Below are 12,607 nucleotides of genomic sequence, written 5' to 3' on the forward strand. Positions count from 1 at the left end.
TGTTGTGTAGTCCCACCAGCAGGACACAAAGTTCCCTTTTCTCCACATCCTCACCAAGACTTGTTATTTGTTCATTTATTGATGATGTCCATTGTGTTTTTTATACTTTGATATATTTCCTCATTTACTTTTTACTCTCGCTAACCACTACTTTTAGAATCAGAAAAGCCACAATCAAAGTAATGTAAACAATATAGTGCAGGGACCAATATTTTCTGTGTCTTACGTACCAGCAGCGAAGCTTCGGGAATTCCTGGGGTGCGGTTTGCGTGAAGACCTCACTGTTCCGCAGCCATGCGTCTGTCTAGCTGTGCGTTAGTTTGGTGTCTGACGGCATGACCCGAGAGAAAGATATAACAGAGGCATCGACGCTCTCGTTTGAGCATCAGGAAGCACAAGAAATGGCTTAGGCCGTTCCTGTATCTCCACAAAGGAACTAGCCGAGTTTAGAAAGTCGAAACGATCAGTTCTTTTAGCGAACAAGATCAAGTTAAAACAAGTACCTTGGATGTTTATGAAACAGTGGGCGGATTTATTAAAGGTCGAAGCAGATGATTGGCCTGCTCTGTGGCTTCGTGTAATTCGATTTCCATTCTTTCTGCCCATGACGGCTGGACGGGCAGTTGGTCAGAGCTGGCTTAGCACTTGGTATCTCATCATGTATGATGAACACGCTTTACAGTACCACACAGTTCCACCAGCCGTTGATCGAAGGCCGCATGAAGAGAGAGGTGCCTGGAGTATCTTGGCTTGTTTAATCCTGTCTAGAAGGCAAATCATATTATTTCATAAACAAGAGACTGAGGCTTGGGATGTTAAGCAGCCTAAGCCTGCTCAGCTACGTGCAGAAATGTCAGGGTTCCTTGTCTTCCTGTACCGCCTCACGCAGAATTGGAGGCAGATGCTGGAAGGGACTTTTAAAAAACCACCAAAAAACCTTATTATTTACATTAATTTAATGGTGGCCCTAAAGAAGAAATTGCTCCTGGATTCTTCTCTGCTTAAGCTCTCGATTTTAAGTCTTCTGCATTGTGGAATTAATTGATTTTTCAGTTTGGTTATTCTGCTTTTAAAAGTAGCAGCTGGGCCATTAATGTCGATATAGTCTAAGAACTTTGAGGATGTTATTTTAAGATGCATAGACTTTTTCCCCCTTCTTTTCCCAATATTTCATCATCAGAGAATAACAACTAACCTACCGTATACCCAGTGCCATTGAAAGAATAATGTCAGGATATTTAAGGAAGAAATCAAGATGGAGAGAGCTCTGGTATACTGTCTCCCTTGTCCTCTGCTTTCTTCTGAGAGGAGTTGACACATCCTTTAAATGTGAGATTAGGGGATGAGAAATCTGAATGTTTTTGCCGTCTTTTAACAGCAGCTCTTTTAGTCTGTGTGCTAGTCAGGAAAACAGTGAGTCTGGCGACCGTGTGAGCTCGCGAGGCTGAGGAGAGAGGCCTGTGAAAAACGCCGCATATATTTTTGATCAAATTGAAGTAACAGGACACAGAGAGGAAAATTATTATTTTTTACTATCGCAAAGAAATAAGTCAAAATATGATATAACAGGGCCATGTCTGCTCGGGGCGCCGCGCTTATGCCGGCGTCGAGGACTGTGACGATGGCTCCTTTGTCATTTGGTCCTCACTCCCCTGCTCTTCTGGGTACTATTATTTCTCCATTTTACTCGTGAGGAAACTTAGGATTAGGGACATTAAGTGACTTGCTCAAGATCACCCGACTGAGAAGGACCGGAACCGGTGAACCCAGGTCTGCAAAATCCAGAACCTGTGTTTATAAGCAAGATGTTTTCCTGCCTCAGGCGTGACGACCCTCTATGAGAAGAGCTCATGCAGTTCTAAGCCAGCAGGTGAGATGAGCAGAGGACCTTGAATTTAAGGATTGCTGTGCCAACTGGACTCTTCTAGGCTGTGCGACTCGATATTTGTCCAGGAGTTTGTGTGGCCAGAGGCCCTGTGGTCCAGCCCCCCACTGGTGAGCTCTCTGTTCTCTCTGCCTCCCGTGTGTATGGGTGGGGGGTGGTGAAGATGGCTTTAGGTTGTCAGGTGAGCTGGCTAGTGCAGCCCCAGGGCAGAAGCAGCCTAGCTAAAGCACTAATACTTTATGGCTCACTAATGAATTCCATTTTATAGCCCAACTCCCTTAAGTTGTCTCTTCCTGTGATTAATTCTTGTTCTCCGAGCCCCCTTTAGGCAGACGGTTGTTGATAGGGAGTGTTCAGTGTTGAATGAGTAAAACGTACTAATGCATGTTCTCTTCAGCCAGAGATAACCTTGCTTTAAACATGATGAATGCTCCCTTTACAAGGGCAGATAGCATCAGGAAAGGGGGCTTGCAGCCTGTGCATCAGACACGGCTATAAGCTTACTGCCAAGCAGTGTTTTAATCTCTCTCTCTCTCTCTCTCTCCCTCTCCCTCTCCCTCTCCCTCTCCCTTGCTCCCTCTCCCTCTCCTTCTCCCTCTCTCGACTATTTTGAATAACTCAATCTGTCAGTGTCCCTAAAATGAAGTGATTCACTGATGTAAATAACCCAACTAACTGCTTTGTTCTGAATTTGATCATCTTCCCTGCCACAAAAAAAAGTACCGCATACCTTTTTCCCTTTCATTTAGCAATGAGACAAAGAAGCAGGGTTTCTGGGAAAGTCAGAGAGCTTAAAAGTCATTAAATTACAAAGGCTGAGCAGTGACTCCTTTTGGGGACCAGAGGACGTTAGTTCTCCTTATGCACAGACTCGCATAGACTTGGAGAGAGAACAGAGCAGTTCTGATTAGGATTATACACTTTGTGTTTCAACCCAAGTTGCCCTCCTCCCAGACTTCTTAATTTTGGCCCCAGCCACCAAAATATACAGAATAACAACCACCAGTCACTGGTGATCGTTATTTATAGGAATGTGTTCGGTATCTAGAAAGCTCTAGATAAAGGGGGAAGGCAGGGGAGGAGGGGAGATGAGCTGGCAAATTGACTAGGACTCAGGGGAGATGCCTACGCGACACACACGCTCACTCGAAAATAGAGAGAAAGAGGGGGGAAAAAGCAAATTATTTACACGTGTAGTTCTTCCATCTCTCACAAAGGATCTCTTCCACGCTGGCAAGAGAAAACTTTAGAGACAGGGGAAAAAAATCTCTCCCCCAGAACTGATAACCAAATAAAATACTGTTATATTTTCTGTCTAATAAGCACAAGAAGTTCCATAACTTCCTTGATTAAGCATATTATCCTTCTTCAGAAAGTCAGCTTGATTTATGCAAAAAGTGATTTGGACATACTTTCTCTGGCCGTGGAGATTTCATAATTCCTAGTGTATGTCTGGAAAATCTCCTCTCGTCCCGAGTCCAAACCAAATTAATGTCTTCCAGAGTGACCCGAGCAATTAATGAGGTTTCTGCTGTCAGTTCCGCCCATCCAGGGTCAAGTAAATCATTCGCTGGCTCTGGGGCCGCTGTGTTTTGCTGCCTCTCCGACTCCATGGTCCACGATAACAACGCTGCAGATGCCTTTGAACTACAGCATCACCGACACTCTCCTTCCATCTGCTGGGACATATTTTAGGCTCTGCTTCTCTTTCTGCTGTAAACTGGGCCTTTAATGGAGTCAGTAATTGCTGATAAATGGGGTATCAATGAAGTCAGTGTCCTGGAGGTTTTTCCATTCTTTTCTGCTGATGTACGCTGTTTAAATCTCCTCTGACGTGACTGAAAATTATTGTGCGCCCAGCTCTCTAATTCCCGGACCGGTGTTTTTGGCTGAAGCCTGGAGTTGTTTTGCATCTTCTTCTTTTGCGAATCAACTCAAGCAGGATAGTTTGAGGCGTTCCTGGGGATCCTAGTTCTTCTTGTGACACGAAGCCCCGCAACCTGCTGTAAGATCCTGTCGGCAGAATCGGCCAGACTCCCGCTGTCACCCGAGAGCTAGCCCAGCTCCTCGACGGACCTAAACTATGAAATAATTGAGACGTTTCAGAAGCTTTGAAAGTGTCTGACCCGGCATCTCTGTACTGAAAGTCTGGAGTTTTAGTGTTTGTCACTCAACGTTATCTCCATTTTCGCCCCCCTTTGCTTCTTTAACTGTTGAAGCGAGGATTAAAAGCAAAAGCAACGATGGCCTCTCTCCTAGTCACCTCATCCTATTTAATTTTGCGTTTCTGATGAATATTTGATTGAATTGCAGCTGCTAAGGAGAGACCAACCCAGACAGGGCCAGTACCTTCTCATGTGGCTCCTCAGCCAACCATCTAGAGGAACCAGGAGACTGCGGCCCCCAACTGAAATCCTTTCAAAACGGAAAAACCTCCCGAAGTCACCCCCGAAACACTGGGTTTCTGCTACCAACTAGCCATTTGGCTAGAAACATGCTTTAAGCAGGTGTAAACGATCGGAGTCCCAGTCTCCCTGACCTTTCAAACCTCGGTGTCCTCGGCTATGAAGCAGAGATGGCCAAACTGCCGTGGTTATCACACAGGATCCCAGTACGTGGCGAACATCGATGAGCACTTATGATGGGTTTGGTATGGAACTAGGTGCTTGCCTTATGTTATTTCATGTAATCCTCACAATAATTCTGTGAGGCAAGCACTATTCTATGTCATCGCTTAACTGAAGAGGAAGTAGACACTTCAATAAAATAATGAGTTTTTTTAAAAAAAATGTTTTCTAGCTCTTACTGTTTTAAAAACACTTTTTTCACATGTTGTTTCATTTTCCCTCCTTAAAAACTTGGTTAGGTGTTTATTATGACTCCACCGGAATTTAGAAAGAGGAAAAGAGGCTTTCTCAAGGTCGCACAAGCCAGGAAGGGCAGCTGTCGTGACTCGAAGGAGACTTAGCAATTGCAACAGGCCTCAAGGAAAAAAAAGCCATGTTAATAATATCATTAGATGCCCAGCTGTCATTGGTATGTGATGATCCATTAGCGCCTCGGTGGCAAACGGTGTTGTCACGCTTCTATTTTAGACGGGTCTGTACAACAAACAAGCAATAAACCAAACTATTGCAGACAAGCAAAGAAAGACCAAGGAGGACGAGGTGGGGCTGGGAGAGGCGTGGAAGACACTGGTGACCTAAACGAGGAGCTTTAGGGAACTTGGTAAAAGCAGGGTCAGAGGGAGCCCTCACGAATAATCCTGATAAAACTGAAAATGTCAGGCGAGCTGTGATGCTTCTCGTCCATTTTCGATTCTGCTCGTCCGAGAAGCACCTCAGAAGTTTCTCTCCCGTTGTTTGTTTCCCATCCGTGGGAAACTGGTGTGTGGTTTATGTAACTATTTCCACTTAAAGGAAAACGAAAAGTAGAAGAAAGATTAGAATTAACTTGAGGAGACTGAGCTGGGCGAGGTTCCCTTGAAACTATAAAGATTCGCCTTTTTTTTTGGTTTTCCTCAGTCCTCAGCACTTAACACCCAAACGACGTAAGTCCTCGGTGCTTCTTCGTCGCAAGGGGCCAACTGGCAAAGGTGTGTGGGCCTGTGGGTGTGATGGGGACGAGGCAGGTGTCATTTCTCTAACAGAGAGTGGGGTTATCTGGTGAGGACTAAGGACGGGTTAGGGCTCACAGTGTGGGTGGGAGCCCCTGAAATAATACCCTCAGGACCAGTGAGCTTAGTAGGGCCGAGAGCAGGCGCGAGCCGACTTCTTCGTGGGCAAGTCCTGAGTCTGAAACTCTCTTAACTGTTACCTCCTAGTGCAAAACCCTAGCCGGTCAGCGGATACTCGGGGATCATTGATTCGGAAAGCGGTGGCAAGGGGGAGGGCGAGACCCGGCTCGCAGTTGGTGTTCACCGCCGTAAATGTGAAATGCGTAACGTATGGGGAAGGGTTTTGAAGCATCGTTAGGGACCCCTCCTCAACACGTCTATATGTGAAATCAAGTGAAAATTAACATTGAGGACCCCCCTGACACCGTAAGTAGGTCAGCAGAGGGCGGAAGACACAGGGTTGACGGTGGTGGCAATGGTGACCGGGTGGGCAGGCGGGTCCTGGCCTGACCTTTTATGTGTGTTTGGAATTTGGCAAAACCTTCCAGTGAGATTTCCTCTGCCACCGGCTGCCTGCCCGCACCAACGCCCAACACTAGCCCCACCATTCAGAGCTGGTGCCTTCCCTTCAAGATTTACGTGCTGGCCAGCGAAGAGTGAAATATGGTTTGGCTTTACTTAATTTCCCAATAAGCACCGCAGTGTATCATAAAACAGAAACGAAATGAAACACTTGGAAACTTCTAACGCGCAACCGCAGGCTGCTGCAGGCTGTCGCTCGGCTTGTCTCTGGGGAGCTCTGCGGGGGCTGCGTGGCCCTCCTCCTGCGTGTGAGGCGCCTGTGTTATCACGCCACCCAGGCGCCAAGCGCCCTGGGCAGGCAGGTGGCCCTGTCCCCGCTTTGGCAGTAACCTAACTGGCTCTGACCCCCGAGGTCCTGACAAGCCAGCGACCAGCGGCTCCAAGGAGCGGGGTCCCCCAGCCCGTGTTCTTGCATCCACTGGGGTTCGGTCAGCGAGGCCGGTGGAGAAGGAGACACTGTCGTACGGGGTAAGGAGGAAGAAACTGGGAGTGATGAGCGTGACCTTCTGAGCTGACATCCACACGGCCCGTGCCCAGCCTCTTGTCTCTGAGGGCCGTGAGGTGTCTGAGACGCCTCTGTCGCTGTCACCGTCATTGCTATTGCATGGACTCGATGACTATCATACTGTGCTGTTGTGGTTTAAAGAGCAAAATTCACGTGACCTTGAGCACCCGAGAGTCACCTCCCCTAACAGAGCCCGGCTCAGCCTCTCGCGGTGCCCGGTTAATGCGAGTAAACGTGCAAAGTCCTCCCTGGTCAGTAACCAGGGAAGAAATGTGTTTCTGGCTGGGGAAGAGCCTGGGGGAGGGCCCGGTGGTGCGGAGGGCACCTTACCCAACCCCACCGGCTCGGGCTGGGAAGCGTGGTCGCGTTCGGCCCGGAGGATGCTGCTGAGGAGAGATGAAGGCCCTGTGGGCTCAGCAGGGCTTCTGAGCAGGGACCACCGAGCAGAGAGTGGGGACAGTGGCTCATCCCTCACAGATGGGCGGAGAGACCAGCTTCCCGGAGACATTGCAGGTGACTTTAGCTCTGGAGCCTTGGCCCTGGGTGTGTTCTGGGGCTTGCTGAGTTCTCGAGAGGATGAGCAGAGAGGAGAGTCCCGTCGTGGGGTGAGGTTTCCAGGTGGCTGCCAGGAGCGCCCTTCACAGATGGGGGCAGCGCAGGGCGGGTGGGGCTGCGTCCACAGAGGGGTGAACAGGGGCGCCCTCCGCCGGCCTCGGCCCCAGTGCAGAGGCTGGGGTGGGACTCACCCTCAGACGTGGCGTTTAACACACAGCGGCGATGCACCTGCTTCTTCTTTGCACCCCGTCTACTCCCCAGGTACCTGGGGAGTAGCAAACGTACAAGATGTTTGCAGATTGTACAGGACATGGTTGGCAAGAACGGTGATCTGCTGTGACATCGCTATGTGTGCGTGTGTTTTCATCATCCTGTGATTGGGTTTTTCAGATGTCTAGGCGATTTGAATGAGAAAGATCGGGTTTAAGTGTTACTGTGCAGCTCATGAGGTCATTGGTTACTCGTAAGCCTTTATTAAGTGTAAATTTAGGCTGCTAACAGCACAGTGTCCAGCCGACAGGTGTTTGAAATGCCCCTCCCCCCACTTTAGTCCTGCTCGGAGCCCCCTCCTCCTCCTCCTTTACTTCTGGGTCCGAGAACGTCATGATCTTCCTCTTTGGTTGTCAGTCCTCTGTGGATCCCCCTGTGACTCGCTGAATAAAAGGCTCCCTCTTGTAATAAAACCTAGAAATACCAGGGCCCTTCCAGGAAAGCTCCGGAATAAGAGAATTGGATGAGAGAAGCAAGGGCCACATAGTTGCAGCCTTGACTGCGCTTGTCACTGTGCCGTGTCCTCCTACGTGTTTCCCTCCTGAAGCCCCTACTGTTATTGCAATTTTACTCCATTTATTGAGAGAATTAGTTTGAGGAACCAGTTGACTCATTAAGACACATGCTGGCCTGGCCTGGTTAACTCCAGTAGCAGAGGGTGACCAGGGGTGGCCAGGAGAGGCCAGGCCGTGGGCTCCCCGGGCTGAGAAGGGGAAGAGTGGAGGGCATTGAGTCCAATAGAGAGAATGGGTGACAAACTAGCGGGTGCCAGGCACGGGGAGTCCGAACCCAAAGGAACAGTCTAGCCAGGCCAGCGGGACAAGGCCGAGGAGCTCAGGACGGGGATGTCGGCCACTGGCGTTCAGCGAGGCCCCTAACGCTGGGCCCTGCTAAACGGTTTCCTCATCTCTGACTCCGACATGAAACGGATGCTCCAGCCAATTTAACATTGTTTAATACTCATGTCGACCTTTCAAGGTCGAGGTTATTACCAACATCTTTTCATAGCTAAGGGACCTAGAGCTTCGGGGGTTAAGATAGTCCCAGGCCGCACTGCTAGGAAGTGGCAGGGCTGTGACTTACGTCCAGGGCTGGATCCAAGGGCTGTGTCTCTTCCTCAGCACATGTCACTGTCTACACAGGAGGAGGCTTCCAGCCCAATCACAATTAGAGTTCTATCGATGGCTATTGCTGTGTAACGGATCAACCCGTACCTAGGGCTCGCCTTTCTCGAAGGCCGTGATCAGCTGGAGTCGCTCCGTGGCCCCTGGCATGGGCACGCATGCATGTGCGCACACGCACACATGTGCAGACACACATGCACCACACCTGGATGGACTGTGGCCGGAGAGACGGCTTTTGCTCATCCACAGAGCAGGCCGGCTTCCCTGACTTCGGAGTCCTGCCTCTGGAGGCTGGAGGGTGATGGTCAGGCTTTGGGACCATCGGCAGCTACGGCCGGCCGCTCCTTAGTGATGTGGAGCAGGGACGAGCTGGGTGTTCACGTAGCTCATACATGGAAGTTGGTCAATGATGATGGGCTGGAGAGTGGAGAGAGACCAGTATGTGACTTAGACGCACGAATATGATAATTTAGAGAAATAGAGGGGAAAAAATGGATAAGGGAGAGAGCGGGGTGGTAGGTCAGGGTGATGGGGACATGAGGGTGACGAGTTGGAGGGAGGAGCTGACGTGACAATGGGCTAATGTAAACCTGTCCGCAGCTCCTTGGAGAGGGTCCTGGGGGCGTGTGAGCCCCACGCGTCTTTGGTTCAGAATGGGTTATAAGTTAAATTCCCCTGCCTGACAGGAAGGTGGCAGTTCAGGGGTATGAGCTCACGCAAAAGGAGGACTTGAATTTCCTGCTGTTGTTGGAAAGTTCATATTCGCTGTTTCTATTGTGTGTTCATCACCCAAAGGGTGTTTCCATGATTATTTCTGTTGTCCTAAAAAATTCTCCCTCGCTCAGGCCGCTCTTGCTTGAGGCCACTTCCCTCATGTTGAAGCTTCCCCTCTGATCTGATTCGCACCCCTGCTTCTCCCCCCGGCTCTCGGACCCGTGTCAGCAACGCCTCGAACTCCTTCGCGTCAGCCCGTCCTTCAGAGCCGAGCTCCACCGGTCCTGTGGGGTGCCTCCTGCTGCTGTGTAACAAGTTGCCCCCAAACCTAGTGGCTTCCAACCAGTTATTTAGCTTATGAGTCTGCCGATCTGGGTCCAGCTCAGCTGATTTTGGCTCCTCATCTCTCTGCTGTCCACTGCCAGGTCAGCTGGGGGCTGGCTGGGGAAGGGTGGCCATAGGTGGCATGACTTGCTTTGACTCCATGTGGCCTCTCTCTTCGAGCCGGCTGCGCTGAGCTCGTTCGTGTGGGGGCGGGATGCTAAGAGGCGGAGCCGAAGCTGCTCCTAGGGCCTGGGCCAACGCTACTGTTGTTATTTTGTTGCTCAGATTGCTGCGGCTTTGTTCACTGGGAGCTCTTTGAGGTGGGCGCCTGTATCCTTTTGATATTGACCATCCTTTCATTTTTAATTTTTTTAACATGTCCTTCCTTTTTGGCGTTATAAGACACTCCAGGCTCATTTTGTATTTTCTCTGTCCCAGCTTTAGAATTAGCCATTTCTCCAAGGACTTCTGGTTCTTTTTATTGGAAAATGACATTTAGAAATCAAAATTTGGGCAGTAGGTGCGCTCATTGCTACTGGGGTGTCACTGCTTCTAGGACCTCTGCAGAAGCTGGGAGATATACGCGTATATCCTCAGCCATGTATGCACACACACCTATATTTAGTTCTGTATCTATCCATCTGTAACTAGGTCATGTTGCACATGAATGTATCTTGATATATTTGATTCGAAACCAGTCGGTAACATAGGACTCATTCTAGACTTTCTGTTGTTATTTACCTGTCGCTGTTTTCTCTGACAATGAAAAACCTAGATGATTTTCTTATCTACCTTAGATTTCCATCGTCATTCAACCTTTGTGTACATGTAATTTCAAAACTGTTCGCCTGTGCCCCTGTGAGAAACAACCAGAGTAGTGTGTTGATATACAGTTTTTTATTTTTTTTGCCTTAAGCCTTACAGGATGCAGTCAAAACACTGTTTTCCAAATTTTCACAGCCGAGTCTCCCTTTTTCTAGCTCTTTCAGTGAAGCTTTGTCATATACTTGTAATGTAGTTAAATCTGTTTGTCACGATCTGCATTCTGCCCGAGTCTCCTGAACATCCTGGTCGACGCTTATAAAATGTTCACGCAGTTCAGTCTCTGTGTTGTGCAGTCGATGGGGTCGGACACATTCACAGAGCCATTTATCCAAATAGTCAGGAGCAGTTCAAGTCTCCTACAATCCCCTCGTGGGCTCCTCTGCAGCCAGGACGCCTTCAGCGCCCTCAGCAATCACCGATTTCTTCTTCCTCTTTATTGTGTGGCCATTTCCAGAATGTCAGGAGTGGAATCCTACAATATGTAGCGTTTCGGGATTGGATGGTACATTGGATGGATGTACCATAGTTTATTTTGTCTATTTTCCTGTTGTAGGGTCCTGGAAACAGGTTGCTTCCAGCTCTTGGAAATTATGAATAAAGCTGTAATAAACATTCACATTCAGATTTTTATCTGAAGATGAGTTTTTAATTTACTTAAGGAACTTCCTAGGATTGGGATTGCTGGTAGTATAGCAAGTGTATGTTCAATTTCATAAGAAACTGCCAAAGTTTTCCGAAGTGGTTCTGTGATTTTGCATTTGCATTAGCAGTGAATGAGAATGCCTGATGCTCCTCTTCCTCCCTGCCTTCAGAACTGTGAGCGAGTGAGCGTGTGTGTGTGTGTGTGTGTGTGCGCACACGCCATTTTCATAGGCTTGTGATGGTATCTCTTTGCGGTTTTAATTTGCATTTGCTTAATGATAATTGTGTTGTTTCTTATTAAATTTTAAGAGTTTCTTTTAAAAATCACACTCAGGATGCAAGTCTTTTATCAGCTATGTGGTCTGCAAATATTTTTCCATCTACGTGGTTTGTCTTTTTATTCTCTTAACAGTGTCTTTGCGGAGCCACAGTTTCCAATTTTGATCGACTTTTTCCTTTTAGGAACTGTGCTTTTACTATGTTCCACTGAACTTTGAATGTGCCACAGAACACCTTTTAAGTTAGAGTATATCTAATTTATTTAATAATGCGCATGTCGTGATGAACTCTACTATGTGTTAATATCCATAATAGAATATTCATGTTTTTGTTCGGGCCTTAGTCCTTCACGATACGTAACAAACTAGCTGCTGCTGTTCATTAGTGTCTCTTTAGAAAGTTTTTCTATTGAGCTGTTGTGTCGAGGGGTGGCAAGTTTGGGGGGCTTTGGGGCAGAAGAAGAAATAGACCAGGTGGGCATCTGCTCTGCCGTGACCAGCTCTGGAGACTGGACTGACTTAGGGCCACCGCACCTCTCCGAGCCTTAGCTGTCTTGTCTGTTCTGTTTTTACCTCCCAGCGTTGTCATACAGATAAAATCAAACCAGGTAAATGCTCACAAGGAAGTTTTTTTTCGTGTTGCTGGTGTTTTACTCATATCTGTCCCCAGAGTCTTCCATGACACACGAGAGAGGAGAAGCCATGGAGGAAATAGGACATGCAGAAACCTCTGTGGTAGGTGGGAAATAATATCATGCCCCCAGAAGCAGAGCCCAGTGCTCATGGCGTGTTTGTGGCACCCGTGCATCCTCGGACCTGGGGGCCTCTGTAGGAGGTCCTTGGAAGGGCCCCGCGCATCTTCTCGTGGGTGGGCTCCGGTCCCCCCAGACTGGAAGGCCATGTAAGATTGACCCCGATTGACAGCTTACCTGTGGCCCGCCTACCGTCACTTTTGGTCATAAAACAGCAAAGCATAGAGATCATTAAGTGCAAAGCTTTTCTTGGGTTATTCAACTCTTTCCTGTCACTTAGAATCATAAAAATCATGGAATGTTATTTCTGGAAAGAACTTTGGAGATACATGGCTATATTTTCTGAGTCCTGATTTAGAACACGGGATGGGCACGTGACCTCCCTGAGGGGTAGTGGTGTGTTTCCTACAAAATAATGAGAGGCTTTTCCCACCAGATCGCCCGGTGCCCCTGGTGCTTTCCGGCCCCATCGCTGCCATCCTGGCCTGGCCCTCCATCCAGGATGCCTTCGCTTCTGCTTTTTCTCCTCCTGCTG

The sequence above is a fragment of the Pteropus alecto genome, unplaced genomic scaffold (assembly GCF_000325575.1).
Source record: "Pteropus alecto unplaced genomic scaffold, ASM32557v1 scaffold65, whole genome shotgun sequence".
In the NCBI taxonomy this organism is placed as follows: Eukaryota; Metazoa; Chordata; class Mammalia; order Chiroptera; family Pteropodidae; genus Pteropus; species Pteropus alecto.